This window comes from Scylla paramamosain, chromosome 12 (assembly GCF_035594125.1).
Source record: "Scylla paramamosain isolate STU-SP2022 chromosome 12, ASM3559412v1, whole genome shotgun sequence".
Taxonomy (NCBI): Eukaryota; Metazoa; Arthropoda; class Malacostraca; order Decapoda; family Portunidae; genus Scylla; species Scylla paramamosain.
This window is the reverse complement of record NC_087162.1, coordinates 21,980,448-22,002,947: the sequence shown is the minus strand read 5'-3', so window position 1 is coordinate 22,002,947 and position 22,500 is coordinate 21,980,448. Positions and strand designations below refer to the sequence as shown.

The window sequence follows — 22,500 nt, the reverse complement described above, 5'->3', positions numbered from 1 at the left end:
AAAGGAGAAGATAAAAGGAGGAAAAGAAGGACGAAAAAAAGGGAGGGGGAAGAGGAGAATGAAGAAAAAAAAAAAAAAAGAAAAGAGGCGTGGGCGCTTTATGTAATTTTAAGGTAATTTGAGATTTACATTCCCAAAAAAATCTATCATTCGCTCTCTCTCTCTCTCTCTCTCTCTCTCTCTCTCTCTCTCTCTCTCTCTCTCTCTCTCTCTCTCTCTCTCTCTCTCTCTCTCTCTCTCTCTGACATCCTTCCAAAATTGTAGTAAAGTGAACTCCCGAATTCCTTTAGCCCGAGAGAAGAAAAGAAAGCCTTCTCCTTTATCTCCAGAAAACCCCAGCATGGAGTGTCGGAGGAAGACAACGAGAGGGAGGAAGGAGAGGGAGAGAAGGGGGCAGAGAGAGGGAGAGAAGTAAAACCTTACCTTTCATTAATAGATTCATCGTTACCAATCCAGGCTGGGAACACAATAGAGACACTCACTTGAACTTCACCACATGATAATACTGGCCTGTGTGTGTGTGTGTGTGTGTGTGTGTATGTGTCCTGCAGCAACACCAAAACCGTAACAAGGTCTCAAGCTCAAACTGACATAAGGAGGAAGAGGAGGAGGAGGAGGAGGAGGAGGAGGAGGAGGAGGAGGAGGAGGAGGAGGTAGTAGTAGTGAGAGAGAGGAAAGGGAGAGTGGAAGGCGTGAGGAAGGAAAGGGTGCACGAGGGGGAAGGGAGAGATGGAAGAGGAAGGGGAGGAGAGAGTAGGGGGAGAGGGTTTGCTCACCAGCCAATCAGCTCTTAGACTCACGCAGTTGCCAGACGTAGAAGTCGAGGGTCAATAGCCAACTCTTATCTTTTCGACTGTGGCCTAAGAAAACATTTGAAAAGCCTCACTCAATATGAACTTCTTCAATAAGGAATAGTGAAAGGTTAGTGGCGTCTGGAAGAGTGGATTAGGATGTGGATGAGAAGATTCACTTGGGCGGGTAGAGGCGGTAGAGGCGCTATCCACTAGCCCTCTAGTTTCTCAAGGTCAGAGGAATCAGGGTAAGGGCGGAGCGGCGCAAGGGAATTCCGTCCCTACCGCTTGCTGGCCCAGGGACGGCGCGGCGCTAATGCAGGGAAAATAAATACGAGGTGTGTCATTAAAGTTCCAGGACTGGTGCCACACAAGTTTTATTTCACATCCAGGCTACAAACTATAGGTTATCTCCTTCGAAGTAATCCCCCTGGCACCGCATGCACTTGTCCATCCTTCTCTGCCAGGCTTGCATGCACTGCTGGAAGGATTCTTGCGGGATGCTCCTCAGCTCCGTCGTCACGGCCTTTTTGATGTCGTCCGCATCATCAAAACGGGTCCCCTTCATGACCTCCTTGAGCTTGGGGAAGAGGAAGAAGTCGCACGGAGCGAGGTCAGGTGAGTAGGGCGGTTGCTCCAGCACGGCGATGTTCTTCTTGGCCAAGAACTCTCTGATGCTCAGGGCATTGTGAGCAGGCACATTGTCGTGGTGAAGCAGCCACGAGTTGCCCTGCCACAACTCCCGCCTCTTCTCGCGCACTGCACGAAGCAGACGCCGCAGTACTTCTTTGTACACATGTTGGTTGACTGTCTGGCCCTGTGGCAAGAACTCGCAGTGGACGATGCCCCTCACATCGAAGAAAGCGATCAACATGACCTTGAAGCTGGACCTGGACTGCCTTGCTTTCTTCGGCTGTGGCGACGCCGGACTCTTCCATTGAAGGCTCTGGCGTTTGGTCTCCGGGTCGTACTCAAATACCCAGGACTCATCGCCGGTGATGACTCTCCTGAGCAAGTCTGGTTCAGTTTCCAGACGCTCGAGGATGTCCTGACACACCTGCATGCGTCGTCCCTTCTGGTCATCGTTCAGGAGTCTCGGCACCATCTTCGCACAGACTTTCCGCATGCCCAGATCTTCAGTGATAATCTTCCACACGCTGTTGTGGTTCATGCCAAGCTCATCTGCGATCTTTCGAACAGTCAACCGACGATCGTCACGCACCATCTGCTTGACACGCTCAACATTGGCCTCATTCCTGCTCGTTGAGGGTCTTCCACTCCTGGGGTCATCTTCCACGTCCTCCCGGCCCTCTTTGAACCTCTTGCACCACTCAAAAACACGTGAGCGTGACATTGTCTCATCCCCGTACACTTTTTGCAGCATACCCAGTGCTTCTGACGGCGTTTTCCCCAACTGCACCAAAAACTTCAAGTTTGTTCGCTGTTCAGCGCTCATTGTTAAACGACCTGCAACAGAGGACATGATTTTAAAAGCACGTAAGAAAAAGATTAGTGACTGTAGAGGGTTGGGAGCGCAGTTGTATACTCCAGAAGGATTACTTTGAAGGGGAAATATGGTGGTTTGTGGCTTGGGTTTGAAATTCATCTTTTAGGACACCAGTCCTGGAACTTTAATGACACACCTCGTATGCTATAGTGAGTTTGACAGTTCCGGGGCAGGGCTTGCGGGAGACACAGGGCGGGGCTGAATTTATGCCATTAATTTGGTTTGGTGGTGCCGGCTGAAGTGGTAAGCCCAGAGTGTGTGGCGATTAGCTGCCGCCCTTGTGGCTCAGGGACTGTACCGCCTCCTCCTCTTCCTCCTTGTTGTTGTCCTGCTTCTCCTCTTCGTTGTCCTTTTCATCTTCATTATCTTCATCCTCCTTCTCTTACGTTTTCTTTTTCCTCCTTCTCTTCCTCGTCCTCTTCCTCTTTCTCTTCCTCCTTCTCTTCCTCTTCCTGCTCCTTCTCCTCGTTGTCCTTTTCATCTTCATCCTCTTTCCCTCATCCTCCTCATCTCTCTCTTTCCTCATACACATACTAGTCTTCGTTCCCGTCCAACACCACATGGTCGTCCTCTTTGTCCTCGTCCTTGCCTATGTCGTCGTTGTCTTGTGGTAGTTGTCGTTCTTCCCCTCGTCCTTAATTTCCTTGTTGTCGTCCTCGTTGTCTGTCATTCTCCACCTCGTCCTCTTGTCCTGTCTCTCACCAGGTGTGTCATGGGAGGCGTGACTAATTAAGCAAGCCAAGGTTCACTACATATATTCATCACAAGGAAGAAAATTTACTTAACCTCAGGCAGATTAAACTTAAACGTTCTTGACATGGAAAAAAAAAAGTCATATTATATTATGAACTTAAAGAAGAATGACTAATGGTAATAGGAAGGAAACATAACACAAATGTAGCCGATTAATAAACCGGACAAACACATTTCCTATTCATAAGAAGACGGTATGTTTATGAATGTCGTTAAGTGTGGAGGTGTCTTTCCATTCTGTTTATTTTAAGCTTGATGGCAAATAAAGCATTTTTTAAGGGAGGCTGGACAAGAAGAAAAAAATAAAAGTTTGTTCCTAATAGCCACTCCCTACACCTTAAAGGAAAGATGCTTGTAATAATAAGAGACACAAGTAAAGATCCGAGAGAAAGGCCAATTTATGTTTGTTTCTTTTTCTCAATTTTTATTCCCTGCCCACATGATTTTTCAATTGTTGGCGAGGCAGCAGAGTATGGCGGGATGGATTGTCTCAGTTTTATCGATCAGTCACGAGTAGATTGGTGTGTAATCTCAACCTAAGACTGAGAGGTGCTCCTGTATGACTAACATGGCTGCTGCTGCTGCGGCTACTACTGCTGCTGCTGCTGCTGCTGCTGCTGCTGATTCTACTACTACTACTACTACTACTACTACTACTACTACTACTACTACTACTACTACTACTACTACTACTACAGCAGCAACAACGAAACAACAACAACAACAACAACAACGACGACGACGACGACGATGATAACGATGACAACAACAACAACAACAACAACAACAACAACAACAACAACAACAACAACAACAACAACAACAACAACAACAACAACAACAACAACAACAACAATAATAATAATAATAATAATAATAACAAGAATACGCCTAGCAGTGCCAATATCAGCAGAACAGTAGCAACAACAACATATACAGCGACAATATCCCTGCAGGTCACTTCCGGGATTGTCAAAGTCCACGGTCCTCGCCCATCACGTTTCATTACTTCGCCTTAAATGCGTCCACTACTACGATCGGGAAGCCTGATGTGAAGCTTGTAAATGAATCGTAAGGAAGAAGACTGTGTTGCTTGTGTCCTTGCTTCTAATAAGACGGGCCGGGAAAGAAAGTCCCAGAAAGATCATGAGATACTTAGATGCTCGTACACAAGCAAAACATAAAATAAAATAAAGTAAATAAATAAATAGAATACAAAAAAAAAGATTAGGAGGAACCAGACGTAAGAACTGAAAAAAATAAATAAATAATAGCGGGAGGAACATATGTAAGAGATGAGATTAGAAAATATGAGATGAAATGGAATAGCCGAACATAACATACTTGGATGGAGGGTGAAGGGCGTGCTGGAGGAGACTGCCATTAGCTGCCGGTGCTGTGGTCGGTGATGTGTAGCGTGTTTAATTCACTTGTTTTGTAGTGAATCATGAAGTTCGTCACGGAGATCGGGTCTGACGGTCTGCGGCGGCGTCCTGCTGGGGTGCGGCAGGACGTGGAGCGGCGCCACCTGCAGTGTGTCACCCTCACCCTCCTCGTGCTCCTCCTGCAGTGCCTCCAGATCGCGGTCAAGGAGTACATCTGGGAGCACAACCAGCTTTACCTCGCGGCTCAGGACTCTTACGTTGACCACGACGCGCTAAATACTCCCATGCGCCTGGACCAGGTGGAGGAGACTCACGGCGCCCTCCTGCAGGGTTTGGTGTACAACCCCAAGCTGAACGTGTACACGCTAGTGGGGAGGCCGCGCGTCAGGCTCCTCTATATCAAGAACGAGACGTGTCTGTATCCCGTGCAGAACACACTGTGCTACGGCAAACTGACTCTGGACGGCGACACTGAGAGCGAAATAGACACAGAGAAAGACTTGACAGACGTGACTCTGGATGGCGTGCAGTGCCCGCCTCGACTCAACACCAGCAACATCACCCTGGAGTATCTGGAGGACGCGCAGCTGGACTACCTGAACAGTCAGGCGTGCTTTAACTGTAAGTATCCCCTGGGCGGCCACGTGCTGGACATTCCCCGCCCAAACTCCACCATCCAACCACTCGAGGAGTACGCCACGTGGTGTCTCGCATCCCTCAACACAGAGATCTTTGACAAACTTGTAGATGAATCGACGCGTCTCATTCAAGTCGAGGTCATCTTTTACAACGTGTATTTTGACATATTCGTGCGAGTCACCGTGGCTTTCGAGGAGTTTGATCTCAACAGGTGGTGGCCCTCGTATAAAATTGAAACTGGTCACTTTCTGGGAGTCGCGGGAAGAGGGGACTACCACGGTGCGATTGACGACAGTAAATTGTTGGTGTTTCCCGCGCTGGTGTTGGCCCTGATCCTTCTGCGGCTGCGTTGGGAACCTAAGGAGGGTCGCATGAAGCGGTACCTCCTCACTCTGATCACCGTGGGACTAACGATATACCGCCTCTACTCGCAGGCGAACATTGTGCTGAGGTACGAGGAGGTCCTGGACGCGTTGCCTTCAGAGCCCAGGAACCGCACACGGCTGGGAAGGATGGAGCAACTGATGAACGCAGATCAGCACTTTCCCTTCGAGTACTTGATGGCAGAGAACAAGACAGCGCGAGTGCTGGGCATCGCTTTGGTGGTGCTGAGTTTGCTGCACCTCTGCCAGTACGAGAACTACCAGTGGGTCGAGGTGACGCTACTGGCGGTGGCCATCAGAAAGGCGCTCAAGTACTCGCTGCCCTTCATCCTGTACTATCTCTTCCTTAACTTCGTGTTCGCGGTCATCGGTCACACTCTCTTCGGCACCTGTTCCTCACTGTTCAGCGAGAAGACCGAGGCGTTCATTACTCTGCTCAAGTTTGAGTTCTCAGGAGACATGGACTACAGTGAGCTGATGGTCTGTGCACCGGTGTGGGGCGAGATCTTCTTCTTTCTGGCCTCCGTGGTGCTGTACATGGTGCTCTTTAACTTCACCTTCACTTACGTTTTCGGCGTGATGACGGAGGTGCGACGCCTCAAGGCCCGCCAGTTCATGCTGGAGGAACATGACAACCTCATGGAGAAGATTAACTGGCCCGTCACTCGCTGTCACCGCGGCGCCGACCTTTCTCTCGAGAATCAGTTGAGGCTTGTCAAATTGTACGATTTCATCTCGTCCCGCGGAGACGAGGCCATTCGTTCCCTCAGGCAAAGGGAGTGAGGGGAAGCCACACAGATTAACACTCAGATTCTATATTTCTTTCTTTTAACACTGATACTCTGTGTGTGTCATATAAAAAATTACATGACCATTGTGTCTCTTATTTCGTAATGTTGGTGTGTGTGTGTAGGGGGGGAAAGTGGGTGTGTACATACGCGCATGTACACTGCTCGTCATTTTTCAGGGAGCAAGTTCCTGCAAAATTTTCAGTGACATGACAAGACTCTCTCTCTCTCTCTCTCTCTCTCTCTCTCTCTCTCTCTCTCTCTCTCTCTCTCTCTCTCTCTCTCTCTCTCTCTCTCTCTCTCTCTCTCTCTCTCTCTCTCTCTCTCTCTCTCGTGTAGGAAATCTTGTATCATTTCCTCTGGACAAAATAGATAAAGAAATGAGGAAAAAAGGAAAGAAAAGTGTACACGCACCAATTTAATGCGTTGATTAAACTATCTTAGTCTGTCAGGAAATCATTTTTTTCTTATTATTTGTCTTGGGCACTTTGGCCGCGTCCCTTTCCTGCAGCTGTGTGTGCTTTGATATTTGTATGCTGAGGAGGATATGTCGAATTAAGTACTTGACTATGTTGTTGTTGTTGTTGTTGTTGTTGTTGTTGTTGTTGTTGTTGTTGTTGCCATTGTTGTTGTTGCTGTTGTTGCTGTCGTTGTTGTTGTAGCTCTTCTTCTTCTTCTTCTTCTTCTTCTTCTTCTTCTTCTTCTTCTTCTTCTTCTTCTTCTTCTTCTTCTTCTTCTTCTTCTTCTTCTTCTTCTTCTTCTTCTTCTTCTTCTTCTTCTTCTTCTTCTTCTTCTTCTTCTTCTTCTTCTTCTTCTTCTTCTTCTTCTTCTTCTTCTTCTTCTTCTTCTTCTTCTTCTTCTTCTTCTTCTTCTTCTTCTTCTTCTTCTTCTTCTTCTTCTTCTTCTTCTTCTTCTTCTTCTTCTTCTTCTTCTTCTTCTTCTTCTTCTTCTTCTTCTTCTTCTTCTTCTTCTTCTTCTTCTTCTTCTTCTTCTTCTTCTTCTTCTTCTTCTTCTTCTTCTTCTTCTTCTTCTTCTTCTTCTTCTTCTTCTTCTTCTTCTTCTTCTTCTTCTTCTTCTTCTTCTTCTTCTTCTTCTTCTTGCTACTGTTGTACATACTCTAACTGTTTTTTCTGTGTGTGTGTGTGTGTGTGTGTGTGTGTGTGTGTGTGTGTGTGTGTGTGTTTAACCAGCATCTTTTCTCTTGTTGCAGGTGAGCGTGGCAGCATCACGTAAGGGGCAGGGACAGGTAAGTTCATTAAACCATTGCAGCTAACTCTTCGATGAGAAAAACTCGATTTCTTCCTTATTTCGTATTTCCCTTAACGTTTTCTATGTTTTCTTCATTCATATTTTCCTTATTTTTGTCACCATTACGTTTCGTTCGTGTTCTTTTCCCTCTCTTCTATTTCTCTGATATATTTCATTTTTGTTATTTCTTTTTCCATGCTTTTTTTCCTTTTTTTTCATCGCCAACCCTTCCTATTCTTTTTCCTGTTCTGCTTTGCTTCTGATATCTTTTTCGTTATTTTCCTTGTGTTTTTTCCCCACTGTGTTGTTGTTTTTTTTTTCACGTATTACTCTTTTTTTATCACTATTATGTTTCTTCTGTGCTGTTCTTTTGTGTTCTGTTTGTTTCTTTTCTTTTCCTCTAAATTATTTTCTTTTTGTCGTTTCTTTTACTTCCATATTGATTATTATTTTTCATTGCGATTATTCCCTCGTCGTATTTTTCTTGTTATTCCACTTTTTTTTTCATTTCCTTCTTTTTCTATCTATCGTCCTTCCTTCTTATTTATTCGATCGTTTTTTTCCTATCATATTGTTTAATTTTTTTTTTATCTATTACTCAGTTATTTTTCATCACGATTACTTTCTTTATTACGTTATTTCATTTATCACTGATTATGTGTATTTCCTTTATTCCTTATTTTCATTATTCTTCCTCCTTCATCCTCACTCCAACTATATTTGCTCCTTTCTTTCCTGTCCTTAGTTTTGTATGTACATATGTTTTCGGTCACATGATAGTTTTTTTTTCTTTTTCTCCTTTATTTTCCAGTAGTTCGCTTCCAATTTTTTCGCCCTTTTATATTATCAGTTATTATTGTGTGTACCATTGCATTCATTTGCTCTTTTGTGACATGTTATATTACTGTTTTTTTTTTTTGTCATGCAGTAGTTTGCTTCTTTTTTTTTTTTTTTTTTTTTAATTATCAAGTAGTATTGGATGTAGCAGTATATTCACTCTCTTTTTAATAAACACTACACTCATTTGTTTCTTATAAGTAGGACACACTATTGATATTTCGTTGACTTTTCTCTTTTCCATCATCAACTAGTATCGGGTGTAGCACTATATTCACACACTCTTTTTAATAAGAACATAAGAACATAAGAAATAAGGGAAGCTGCAAGAAGTTACCAGGCTTACACGCGGCAGTCCCTGTATGAAATATACCTACCTATTTCCACCTATCATCCCCATCCATAAACCCGTCCAATCTTCTCTTAAAGCTTCCTCATGTCTTAGCACTAACAACATGATTATTGAGTCCGTTCCACTCATCTACCACTCTATTTGAAAACCAATTTCTTCCTATCTCTTTCTTAAATCTAAATTTTTCAAACTTGAACCCGTTATTTCTTGTTCTGTCCAGGTTGCTGATCCTAAGAATTTTACTTTCGTCCCCCTTGTTATAACCCTTATACCACTTAAAGACTTCTATCGGGTCTCCTCTTAACGTATGTCTCTCTAAAGAATGTAAATTTAACAGCTTCAATCTCGCCTCGTAAGGAATACTCCTCATCTCCTGTATCCTTTTAGTCATTTTCCTTTGTACTGATTCTAATCTATATCTTTCCTGCAATGTGGGGACCAGAACTGCACAACGTAGTCTAGATGAGGTCTGACCAACGTCAAATATAACTTTAATATTACTTCGGGCCTTCTACTTTTTACACTCCTAAAAATAAATCCTAATACCTTATTTGCCCTGTTTCTGGCCTCTATGCATTGCTTTCCTAGACGGAGTTCAGAGCTAACTATAACTTATAAATCTTTTTCGTACCCTGAACCTATCAGAGTTTCGTTGTTTATTGTGTGCCTGCTGTGTAGGGTTTTCTCTACCTACGCTAAGTACTTTGCATTTGTTGATATTAAACTGCATTTGCCATCTGTTCGTTCATTCATTCATGCTATCTAAATCTGCCTGCAAGGCGATAGCATCCGATTCTGACCTAATTAATCTATCTATCTTTGTGTCATCCACAAATTTACTAACATCAGTACTAATTCCACTTTCCAAGTCATTGATGTATATTAAAAAGAACAATGGTTCTAATACTGATCCCTGTGGCATCCCACTAATTACATGACCCCACTCGGATTTGGAGCCGTTTATTGCAACTCTGTCACTCATTTTCACCTTGTACGTAAAGTGCTGTACTCTTGATATTTCCTTGATTTTTCTTCTCTTTTTCTATCATCAAACAGTATCGAGTGTAATAGTATATTCACTTTCTTTTAATAAACACTGCACATTAATTTTCTCCATGTAAGTAATTTACCATGATGATATTTCGTAGAATCCCAATCGTAATCTCACATTAATTTTTTCGTGCATGCGTTCACCTCCACAATGCGAGGCTCAACACCGTGTACTGTTTCCAATCTCTCCCATTCACTGTGCTGGCTAATTTCCCTGCTTTTTGCCTTCACGCCTCTTTGATTACTTTTATGATTAGCATTTTAATTACCATGAAAGTTTCTTCTATATTTTTGTTCAGAAGTGACGCTTCAGGAATTGCTTTTTTTTTTTTTTTTTTTTACTTGTCTGAGTGTGTGTGGGCGGTGGGCGGTGCTGTCTTTGCTACTGACATGACGACTCATTGATTGGTTTATACGTATTGTTGCGCCATCAGCGTTGTGCAGCGCCTGGGGTGAAGATGGACTAAAAGAGCCGTGGGCAGCGTTCATGAAGTAATGGTAAGCTAGTCTGGTTAAATGAAGGAAGTGATAGCAAGATAGGAAGTTCATTAGTAAGATACCTAATATCACTATGGTCGTTTGTTTGGCCACACAGAAAAGGAAAGGAAGAACATGAGGTTAATTTTGTTTTGTATTTGCTTTGGTTGAGGGATGAAGAGACGGTAATATTTAAGCCTGTCACTGCTATGATCGCCCTCTGTCAACACTGAGTTCACTGCTAAAATGGTTTGCATGACCACACAGAAAAGGAAATAGAGAATAGGAGTTTAATTTTGTCTGTTTGTTTTCTAATATGCAAGGCTATTGAAAAGAATACAGTTGGACACAGAAAATAAAAGAGAAAATAGGAAGTTGATTTTTTTTATATAAACTACAACGATACTTAATAGACTGTAGTGCAAAAATAAATGTGTAAAAACTGCAGTTGAGTATGACGGAAAAAAAAAAAAAAAATTGCCTTGTAGTGTGAATGTTGATGACAGATGAAGAGGCTGGAGCGGTGAGGTACTCGTACTCAAGTGTGGGGAATAGGAGGAATGGCAATAAGAACAATACTTGGACGTGCTGCCTCACTGTAAAGAACTCGAGGCCAGGCTCAAAGACTGTACTCTTACTTACTAAAGGCAGTGATACGGGGAGCAGGTGTGCTGTCAAGTCACTTAATGTACTCCTACCTGTCTTGGCTAATGATACGGCGACTGAAGGGGGAGAGAGAGAGAGAGAGAGAGAGAGAGAGAGAGAGAGAGAGAGAGAGAGAGAGAGAGAGAGAGAGAGAGAGAGAGAGAGATTCTAACCTTTCTCCGTGATTAAGAGCTGCGGGACTGATCCTTATCCCAATCTCTTGCCACGACCTCTTGCAAGCGCCAACATTAACGCACAGATGACCTTTCCGCTCCTCCTCCTTCTCCTTCTCCTTCTCCTCCTCCTCCTCCTCCTCCTCCTCCTCCTCCTCCTCCTCCTCCTCCTCCTCCTCCTCCTCCTCCTCCTCCTGCTCTCTCCCACAGTTTAATAATTCTCCCTCCCACAATGCTCCTTTGCTTAGGATATTCGTGATTTAAAACGTGTTATTATCATTATCATTATTTCGTGTTTGTAGTTTTTTCTTCTTTTAGGAAAGTGGAAAACCAAACAATCTTATCAATTTTAAAGGAGAATGTTGGTATGTTTCGATGGATTTCTTTTGTCTTGTACAATAGCGCAAAAAAACACAAGGTATTTTCATTCCGTACCTACAATTACTCAGTTTTCAACGCGACTAAAAGTCTTAAAATAGAAATAAAACAAAATAAAATAAAATAATAAAAAATGAAGTGCCACTGACTAACTGAATGACTGACTGACTGACTGACTGACTGACTGACTGATTAACTGACTGAACTTGCCACCACAATACATCCAGTCAGTCAACCATTCAACCAACCAACTAAACAATCAGTCAATCAATCAATCAGTTATTTTTCTACTATGAATATACTAAAGAATCATTATCAAGTATCGGTGAAATGACAGACCTGACAGCTCCATCTGGACTCTCGTTGGCTTGCACGTAGCACCGATAAGATCAACAGTAAAAGCCCACAGCAGTGAGAACGAGACTACAGCGGCGCCTTTAGTGCTGCTGGGGCGACTGAATCTGCAGTAGCGACAGTCATGCCATTGGGAGCGAGAAAAGCGGAGGAGGGAGTCGGAATGAAGGAGGAGGAAAGGAGCGAGATGGGAAGAGGAGCAATTAGTGAATGAGAGGTTAGGAGGGGAAGAGGAAGGACTGGGGAGAGAGAAGAGAACAGGAAGGAATGGGAAATGAAGGGCTTAGAGGAGGGACTAGAGAGAGAGAGGAGAGCAAGGAAGACTAGGAAAAGAAATAGAGCAGGAGAGAATGGTGAGAAAGAGCTTACGAGGAGGAATGGAGGTGAGATGGAGGGAAGGAGAGAGTGGAGAGGGAGAAGGAAACAAGAACTGGGAAATTAGAGAGGAGGAGGAAGACTGAAATTCTACATATGAGGAGGCGAAGTATAACATTATGCAAATTTTGGTTATAATTTTGTCCTGATGAGCGGCGACAAAGCTAAAGTTACCTGGGACTCGGAATTTCGCTTCCTGTAGGTGGCGTGGCGGCGGCGGTGGTGGTGATGATGGTGGTGGTGCTGGTGGTGGCGGCGGCGGCGGTCGGGCGGGTGAAGCGAAGCGGAATACATACGTAACTTGTGTGAATTAACGCTTCCCACACTTAAGTGCTCATTACTCAAACTGTTGGTCCCGCGATTGAATAAGTATTTGCTGCTGGCCGGATGACTGCTGGCTGGCTGGCTGGCTGGCTGGCTGGCTGGCTGGCTGTCTGTCTGACTGGCTGGCTGGCTGACTGACTGACTGGTTGGATGGCTGGCTGGATGACCTACTGAATGGCTGGTTGGCTGGTCCTCCACTATTGCAGCTATACAGGGAGTGGAATACAACATACCCATTACTTGCGGAATACTGTAGTTGTGAGAAGGGAATGCCATTGAAACTAACCCGGAAAGCGAAACCCAACATATCCATCTGCCTGTGGAGTGTCTTGCTGAGAAACGAATGCCACTGAAATTCAACTCAACTATGAACCTACCCTAACCTAACCTAACCTAGCCTAGCCAAATCTAACTAAACCTAACATAATCAAATGAACCCTAACCTAACCTAACGAAACGAACAAGAGAGAGAGAGAGTGTGTGTGTGTGTGTGTGTGTGTGTGTGTGTGTGTGTAGAAACAGTGAACATGGGAGTAACAGGTCTTTCTCATGCAGCTTAAGTTCATCAGGTTGACTCTCGGAGCAACACAAACATAAGGAACAACAAAGGAAGAACATGCAACACCGGACATGTTGGGTCTTCCGAAGCATGACGTGTAGGATATGGATAGCAAAGACGTGAGGTATTGTCAGGAAGAGTAAGAGATAAAGTTTTTTTTACCATTTCTGTCTTTTTCCTGCTTTTCTTTTTCTTGGTAATAGAACAGGTATTAGCAGCGGAAAAAAAGAAAGAGGAAAAAGACGGAAAAGCATTAGTGTGATTGTTTTTCTCTTCCTCCTTTCTCTTTCCTTTCGAGATTTGTTGTAGGCAAAGGTTATAACTGCCACTAATACATATTTCTTTTTCTCTCTGCCCAGCGGCGCCATATGATTCTCTGTGCGACGCCAGAAACAAATAAATATGGATAGACACACACATAGATAAATAAATAAAAAAAATAAAGCAAAAAAAATGTCAATAAACTTTATATATCTGTCAACCGGTTTTATAGGTCATCCCCCCCACACACACACACATAGCTTCAATCTCCCTTCACCTTTCTTTGTGTCCTCGTCTAACACTCCCTCTCACTCACTCACTCACTCACTCACTCACTCACTCACTCACTCACTCACTCACTCACTCACTCACTCACTCATTCTTCTCACCTCCCACTCCAATATCCCTCTTCAGCACCAGCAGCAGGTACGTAATGGTAGGTCGGGGAAGTGGCGGAGCGGGAGCAAGAGGCGGGAGGTGGAGGGCGGGGGAAGGAAGAGCCATGGGGGAGGAGGGAGGCGGTAAATTTAATGGCAGAGGGAGGCATGATATCTGGTCCTGCTCTGGTGTGAAAGCGGTGCAGGTGGCGATGGTTGCGCTGCGAAGAGCGAGGAGCGAGGGGCGAGGGGCGAGGGGCTATACAAATACATACCATTCACCGCAGCCCTGCAAACATCCACTCGTCTTCCCATCCCGCGAGATCGAGGTTGAGTGTCGTGTTGCTCGCTACATTCACCACACGACCTTGAACTGCTTGTAAAGAAGAGAGAGAGAGAGAGAGAGAGAGAGAGAGAGAGAGAGAGAGAGAGAGAGAGAGAGAGAGAGAGAGAGAGAGAGAGAGAGATTTAAGTTTTTTCTTTTTCTATTTGGTCTTAATACATTACCTTATATTATTTTTATATATGGGTATCTCACATCTTTCAAATGTTTTCAATGTTTCAACGCGTGACTGGTGAAGTTGAGCCTCGCGTCCCTCGCATGGCCGTGACCGCCGCACCTCACCCTGGCCTGCGCTGTATTGGTCATTGCAGAACAGATACACAGCAGCGCCTGGCAGTGAGCACGCTTATCGGAAGCAGTGGCAGTGACAGTGCTATAATGATGATATGAATATGCTTCAAGATAATGCTCCGTGATATAGTGAACAATATTAATCGTATCTCTGTCTCTGCCTCTGTTTCTGCCGTTCTGTTTGTTTGTCTATCTGTCTGTCTGTTTATCAGTCTGTCTGTCTGTCTATGTATGTCTCTCCCTGTCTGTCTGTGTCTATTTTACGTATCTCTCTGTCTTTTTGTCTGTCTGTCTATCTGTCTGTTTGTCTATGTCTGTTTGTCTGTCTGTCTGTTTGTGTTTCTGTCTGTCTGTCTGTCTGTCTCTGTCTGTTTGCCTGCCTGGCTGCTTGTCTGTCTCTCCATTTCTGTCTGTTTTCCTGCTTGTTTGCTTTCTCTCTCTCTCTCTCTCTCTCTCTCTCTCTCTCTCTCTCTCTCTCTCTCTCTCTCTCTCTCTCTCTCTCTCTCTCTCTCTCTCTCTAATCTCTTCATCTCCACGCAAGAGCCGCCGCGCCTCGCCACCTCTTTCACAACAGTGGCATGAGGGGCGCGGCTCATCTCTGCACCTCGCCGCCGCGTCCTTCACACTTCCCCAGCGTGATCCTTTTGTCCCTCATCGTAATGCAGGTGTGTCCCTAATGTTTTGTCACTCACGACCCTTGAAACACAATAGCGAGGCTCGTTTCTTTCTCTTTCTTTCTTCCTCTCTCTCTCTCTCTCTCTCTCTCTCTCTCTCTCTCTCTCTCTCTCTCTCTCTCTCTCTCTCTCTCTCTCTCTCTCTCTCGTAGAAACGCCTTAGCAATGTTCGGTTTTTGTTCGTTCTTTTTTGTTGTTATTCTTTCCTGGTCTTCTTTTAACATGTTTTTCTTCTTACTTTCATCTGCATCAAAGCTCGTCAAAGGAGGTATTTTTTCCTCCCTTTTTGTAGCATCCCCACAAGTTTTTTCCATCACGATTTCCCGTTACACTCACACACACACACACACACACACACACACACACACACACACACACACAAGTTGAAAGAGGTCTCAGTGTCCTCCCTTGGGGGAATGTTTGGACTTGCAACTCCCTTAGGTCTTCAGGTCTTCAGGGTCTTTGGAGGGCCGTGGTGGTGGTGATGGTGGTGGTAGTGGTGGTGGTGGTGGTGGTAGTGGTGGTGGTGGTGGTGATGGTAGTGGACGAGAGCGAGAGAGCGAGAGAGAGAGAGAGAGAGAGAGAGAGAGAGAGAGAGAGAGAGAGAGAGAGAGAGAGAGAGAGAGAGAGAGAGAGAGAGAGAGTATACGAGGTAGGGGCGAAGAGGTCACTAAATAAGGGCGAAGAAGAGGTTATACTACGTAGAGTGAAGAGGTTATTACATAGGCGAGGGTGAAGCGACTATAAGGGTGAGGAGGAGAATGTAGAAGTGAGGTGAAGAATACAATAGGTCGGGGTGAAGAAAAAGAGACTATACAGGTCCTTTCGACGCGCCCTGATTAGTCTTAAGGACTTCAGCATTATTACACGAGAGAGAGAGAGAGAGAGAGAGAGAGAGAGAGAGAGAGAGAGAGAGAGAGAGAGAGAGAGAGAGAGAGAGAGAGTGGGGGTAGGGCAGGCTTAGCACTATCACTCCTTCTTAGGTCACCATCTATGAAGAGCAATGAAGAGCCGGCCTAAGCTGCTGGGTTATTGTATAAGAGTCTCTTGGGTCGAGGATGAGGCGGAGGTCGGGGCGAGAGAATAGATGCTAATGGAATTCTGAAAATATTTCAGTCCTGTTGCATTATTAAGTTATGTGTAGGTTATGGGTTCGTGCTCCGAGGATGTATTGTGTGTTTGTGTTTCTCTTTTTTGTTTCGTTATTGTCACGTATCAAAATTTAATGAATGAATCTTTGAGAAAGAAAAAAGGCTGAGGAGGTATTGAGTCATTCATCGAGTGTCGGTCAAGAGGCAGAGGAGAGAGGGCCTGTCGTGGACCGAGTGTGACTGGCAGTAGAAAGCGAACCACCACGCCGTTAGGGCCCTGCTTCGCGTCCTCTCGGCCTGGTCCGCCCGTCCCGCCCCGCCCTGCCTGGTTGGTCCGCTAACCGTGAACCGTCCCGCCAGTAGAACAGTTTTCGCGACATTCGTGTCCTTTTAGGTGATTCCTACCACACGGATTTCGCAAAAGCGTCTCGTCAGCCTCTCCCCGGGCAAACTTTCCAAGAAAAACCTTCCTCTCCTTGGACGTCGTTGAAGGCTCCTACCCAAAAATCTATTACCTAAAGCACGTCGTTGGAGAAGTTTTTCCTCACAAACTCCGCTCGCCAAAAAGCTTCAACCCGACGGCTGGCGGCTGGTGCTCCTCTCCGCGCTGCCCCAACTTCGCCACTTGTAAAAGGTTCCTTCATCAGACAAAACTTGGCCCACCTCAGAGCCAAACTTGTCCCAGCCAGCCTCATACACTCCCGCCCTCAGGATTACGCGGCTCGACCACCAGTGTAATTGCCCGGATAAACAAACACCCTTGAACCTTGAGCCTTGAGCCCTCAGTGATGCAGGACTTCTCTCCCCAAGGACGCTGCGGTACACTAACAAAAACATTGCCTAACTTGCACTCACTTTATCTTCTTGCTGTATGTGTACCCGGTTTCTTCAGTGGCCGCTGCTTGAAGGGTTATGTAAGACCTGGGAGTCATTAATTAGAGATTTCTTTTGAGTGAATATGGAAGAGAGAGAGAGAAGAGGGGGGAGTGGAAGAGTGAAAGATGGGGAGATTGAAGGACAGTGGAAGACAGAAGTTGGTGGCCTGTCCACTCTGGTGAACTATTAGAGATGAGAACTTGAAGGGTGTACGTGGAGCAGGAGAGTGATTGAGAGGTCGTTAAGGAAAGAGACGGGAGAGTGCAGTACTGATTGATTGATTGATTGAAGGATTGATTGAACTGCCTGTTGTTTAATGACGAGGTGACATGGAGCCCTGAATGTAATAAATAAGTGGTAACACGGAATTTTAAGCGAAAAAAGTGAATTACGCACTGTGAAATAACGTTGGGCTAGAAAAGTGATAGACACACACACACACACACACACACACACACACACACACACACACACACACACACACACACACACACACACACACACACACACACACACACACACACACACACACACACACACACACACACACACACTTGCATTAATATAACTGCATCTGTGTGTGTGTGTGTGTGTGTGTGTGTGTGTGTGTGTGTGTGTGTGTGTGTGTGTGTGTGTGTGTGTGTGTGTGTGTGACTCAGAGACAAGTGTGACCCCAATCAAACATTTCTGGACTCATTCCCACAGGGCTGCATTCCCATTCCCTGTGCAATGGTCAGGTGGGGCGGGTGAGAATGGGAATGGCGAGGTGCGGCAGACAGCGAGTCTTCTGGAATGTCACGTAATAATACCTTTTGTTCCCTGTGTGCAGGTTACTGAGAGGGAAACACGCTTAACAAAAGGAATATATGAAAACTGAAGGTTAAAGGTGACGGATTTGTATAAGAAAAAGTGTGAAGAGAAGGTAAATTAAACACGAAACTGAGAGAGAGAGAGAGAGAGAGAGAGAGAGAGAGAGAGAGAGAGAGAGAGAGAGAGAGAGAGAGAGAGAGAGAGAGAGAGAGAGAGAGAGAGAGAGAGAGACAGACAGAGAGAAAAAAGACGGATTGTACGTAAGGAAAATATTAGAATAAGAGATAAGAACGTAAGGAAACGGTAAGGCAGAAAGAGAAAAAAACAGGAGAGAAGAAAAAAAGTGGAGTGAAATCTCGTCCTCTTGGGAAGAAGGAAGGAAGGGAAGGATAGAAGGAGACTGAGAGAGAGACAGAAAAGACACCACCACCACCACCACCACCACCACCGCCACCACCACCACCACCACCACCACCACCACCACCACCACCACCACTGCCACTACCGCCGCCAAAATGAAGGCAAGACTCCCCAAAGGGCCTCAAGTCAGGCGGCCAGACATGCCTGATCCCGGAGGCTCGCCGGCCAATGGGTGAGTGGACCTGAAGGAGGGAGCTGTCCTATTGGTGGATGAGGTGGAGGTGCGGAGCGGCGGGTTGAGAACTAAATGACTGTGGGAGGCTTGGAGCTGGATAGGAGTGTAGGATTGATAAGGAATGGATAGGAGGGAGGGAGGTATGCTGGTTACACACACACACACACACACACACACACACACACACACACACTGGAGTTTAAATCATGTAATCTGGTAAATTCTCTCTCTCTCTCTCTCTCTCTCTCTCTCTCTCTCTCTCTCTCTCTCTCTCTCTCTCTCTCTCTCTCTCTCTCTCTCTCTCTCTCACCACTGTAGCAACACCCACGCCATGGCCAGACAATACCAGCGTCATCGTTAAGCCTTCCAATCAGCGCTCAAACTAATTACGAGTATATACATTCCTAATCGACCAGCGGCCATCCTCGACCATGCGGCGGAGGCGAGCTGGGTGAGGCAGGTAGAATCTATAGAAGCCGATATGATGAGCTTTTTATTACAGGTCATTAAGAGATGGTGTGTGTGTGTGTGTGTGTGTGTGTGTGTGTGTGTGTGTGTGTGTGTGTGTGTGTGTGTGTGTGTGTGTGTGTGTGTGTGTGTTATTTTCATCTTAATGTCGAGTTTGGTTAATTCTTTACTAAGCTTTTTTGTGTGTCTGTATGAGTGTCTGTCTGCTTGTCTGTCTGCCTCTCTCCTCCTTTCCTGGTTTTCTTTGTCAGTTTTTTTTTTTTGTTTATCCGCCTGAAATAGTTCCTTCTTAGACTTTCTCTGTGTATGTCTCGTTTTTTTTGTTTGTTTGTCTGTCTGTCTGTGTGTCTGTCTGCCTGTCTATCTGTCCTGGTTGGCTTCCTTTCTCTGTTTCTCTGTCTATTCGCTTGAAATTGTTCCTCCTTAAATTCTGTATGTACTCGTATCTCTTATTTCTTTGTCTGTCTCTCCGTCTGTCTGTCTGTCTCTGTCTCTGTCTTTGTTTCTGTTTCTGTTCCTTTTATTGTCATTTTCTCTGCCGCTTCGTCCTTGGCATTCCTTCCTTGTGTCAGTCTTCTTCCAGTCCTTGCTTCCTTGTTTTTTTCCTCCTCCTCCTCCTTCTCTTCGTCTTCCTTCTTGGTAAACTTATCCTTGGAGTGTTCTTTACATTCTCTCTCTCTCTCTCTCTCTCTCTCTCTCTCTCTCTCTCTCTCTCTCTCTCTCTCTCTCTCTCTCTCTCTCTCTCTCTCTCTCTCTCTCTCTCTCTCTCTCTCTCATACTTTACTGAGTTTTCTTTCTCATTTTAGTGTGTGTGTGTGTGTGTGTGTGTGTGTGTGTGTGTGTGTGTGTGTGTGTGTGTGTGTGTGTGTGTGTGTGTGTGTGTGTGTGTGTGTGTGTGTGTGTGTGTGTGTGTGTGTGTGTGTGTGCGCGCGCCCTCTATCTTTTTTTTTCCTTTTTATTTTTTCTTCCTCTCTCAAGGGATCAATCGGATTTTCTCTCTCTCTCTCTCTCTCTCTCTCTCTCTCTCTCTCTCTCTCTCTCTCTCTCTCTCTCTCTCTCTCTCTCTCTCTCTCTCTCTCTCTCTCTCTCTCTCTCTCGTTTACATTGAAACTTATATAAGTCTCCTTTTGCTTGTCCTCTTCTTTACATTCTCTCAACTTCCTCCTCCTCCTCCTCCTCCTCCTCCTCCTCCTCCTCCCCATCCTCTTCCTCCTCCTCTTGTAGTAATTCACACACCATTTTCCTTTGTCCACTGTTAACTTGCATAACTAATTTGGTAAAGAGGCAGAACGCAGCTTTACTTTTCGATAATTATTACCAGTATGCAGAAAAACACTGCTTGTAATGTGTATGTAGTGTTTAAGGTTTTGTGTGTCTACATATATTATCATTTATGTATTTGCCTTCCTGTGATTGGGTAGTAAAGTGTGTTGAATGGGTGACTGGAATGGGAAGCAGAGTCGTTCATTAGTTAACTATATAGACTAGTTGAAGATTTGATCGGCTGATTGGCTGTAAACCTTTCTGCTGTAATGAGCGTTGTGTCTTAACATTGAGAACACTGGCGGAAGCTGTTTGTTTTGGGTGACACGCAGGTACAAAAATGCATGACTGGAATAGGAAGCAGATTAATTCACTGGATAACCAAACAAGACAAAACTGAACTATTACTCTTTTAATTGTTTTTATTTATTTTTTCTTTCTTAAGCTTCAGAACACTCGTAAAAGTTGCTTGGATGAAATAGAGCTAGGAAAAATGCATGACTGGAACAGGAGACATTAATTCATTGGATAACTAAACTAGGAGAAAATTGCATTGGCTGTAACCTATTTAATTATACTACTTTCTTAACATTCCGAAAATTGGAAAAAAAAAGTTGCTTGGATGGACACACAGCAAGGAAAAACAAATCAGAAGGTGCATTTTATCATCTCCAGGCTGCAAAAGTATTCAAGATAGTGTTACGTATACATGGTTAACTAACAAAAAAAAACAAGATTACTCATAACCTTTTTTTACTTGTATGATAACCTTTTCCATCTTTTCTTGACATTCATACCACTGGAATTGTTTGAATGGACCCACTGGAAGAAAAGGGGCATAAAAGGTGCATTTTATCACTCCCAGACCATGTAACTATTCAAGAGACCGCGTTACGTATGTGTGTAAAAAGTCGTACGTGATCAGGGGAAAGTTGTCTGGCAGTGAAGGGGGTAAAAGTTGCTTGTGGGCGTGGCTTATCTGCCTGAGAGAAGCGAACGTGTGTGTGTGTGTGTGTGTGTGTGTGTGTGTGTGTGTGTGTGTGTCCCTCTGGAATGTCCTGCCACAGACTTCCTTCTCTGGAAACTGGAATTGCTGGCTTTGTATTGACCAGCCTCGTGTATTGATGCTGATGGTGATGATGATGATGGTGATGATGATAGTGGCGGTAGTGGTTGTGGTGGTGGTGGTGATAGTAATGGTGGTGATAGCATTGGTGATGGTTTAGTATGTGCTCGAGTACGATGACACCTGCACAAACTCACACACACACACACACACACACACACACACACACACACACACACACACACACACACACACACACACACTAGTGGTTCCCAAGAGAATGGTGTCGCAGATTTTTTTTGACAAGAGACCTGGATGAATTTAGCCTTTCAAGTCATGTCCTTTCTTCTCCTTCCTTCCTTTCATCCATCCTTCCTTCTTCTTACCTTTTATCTCTTTGTCGCTGCTGCTGTTGTTGCTGTTGTTGTTGTTGTTGTTGTTGTTGTTGTTGTTGTTGTTGTTGTTGTTGTTGTTGTTGTTGGTCTTCTTCTTCTTCTTCTTCTTCTTCTTCTTCTTCTTCTTCTTCTTCTTCTTCTTCTTCTTCTTCTTCTTCTTCTTCTTCTTCTTCTTCTTCTTCTTCTTCTTCTTCTTCTTCTTCTTCTTCTTCTTCTTCTTCTTCTTCTTCTTCTTCTTCTTCTTCTTCTTCTTCTTCTTCTTCTTCTTCTTCTTCTTCTTCTTCTTCTTCTTCTTCTTCTTCTTCTTCTTCTTCTTCTTCTTCTTCTTCTTCTTCTTCTTCTTCTTCTTCTTCTTCTTCTTCTTCTTCTTCTTCTTCTTCTTCTTCTTCTTCTTCTTCTTCTTCTTCTTCTTCTTCTTCTTCTTCTTCTTCTTCTTCTTCTTCTTCTTCTTCTTCTTCTTCTTCTTCTTCTTCTTCTTCTTCTTCTTCTTCTTCTTCTTCTTCTTCTTCTTCTTCTTCTTCTTCTTCTTCTTCTTCTTCTTCTTCTTCTTCTTCTTCTTCTTCTTCTTCTTCTTCTTCTTCTTCTTCTTCTTCTTCTTCTTCTTCTTCTTCTTCTTCTTCTTCTTCTTCTTCTTCTTCTTCTTCTTCTTCTTCTTCTTCTTCTTCTTCTTCTTCTTCTTCTTCTTCTTCTTCTTCTTCTTCTTCTTCTTCTTCTTCTTCTTCTTCTTCTTCTTCTTCTTCTTCTTCTTCTTCTTCTTCTTCTTCTTCTTCTTCTTCTTCTTCTTCTTCTTCTTCTTCTTCTTCTTCTTCTTCTTCTTCTTCTTCTTCTTCTTCTTCTTCTTCTTCTATAACGTCTTCACCTTTTCATTCCACGTATTTGTTTTCCCTCCCTCCCTCCCTCCCTCTCTCCCTCCCTTCCTCCTCCTCCTCCTCCTCCTCCTCCTCCTCCTCCTCGGTATGGGACTTCTGCACG

The 22,500-nt window shown here is 44.5% G+C and overlaps 1 protein-coding gene across 2 annotated transcripts in view; it reads left to right on the top strand.

Annotated features, from left to right (window-relative positions):
• The window catches only part of LOC135105878 (GTP-binding protein Di-Ras2-like), a 112,251-nt gene that overhangs the window by 46,783 nt on the left and 42,968 nt on the right, over nt 1–22,500 (top strand). The window contains exon 2 of one of the 2 annotated variants that reach the window (XM_064014518.1): nt 7,457–7,492. The exons of the other annotated variant lie outside the window; for it this stretch is intronic. The gene's annotated coding sequence lies outside the window, so the exon portion shown is untranslated. The remainder of the gene's footprint in view (nt 1–7,456; nt 7,493–22,500) is intronic. 2 annotated transcript variants of the gene reach the window in all.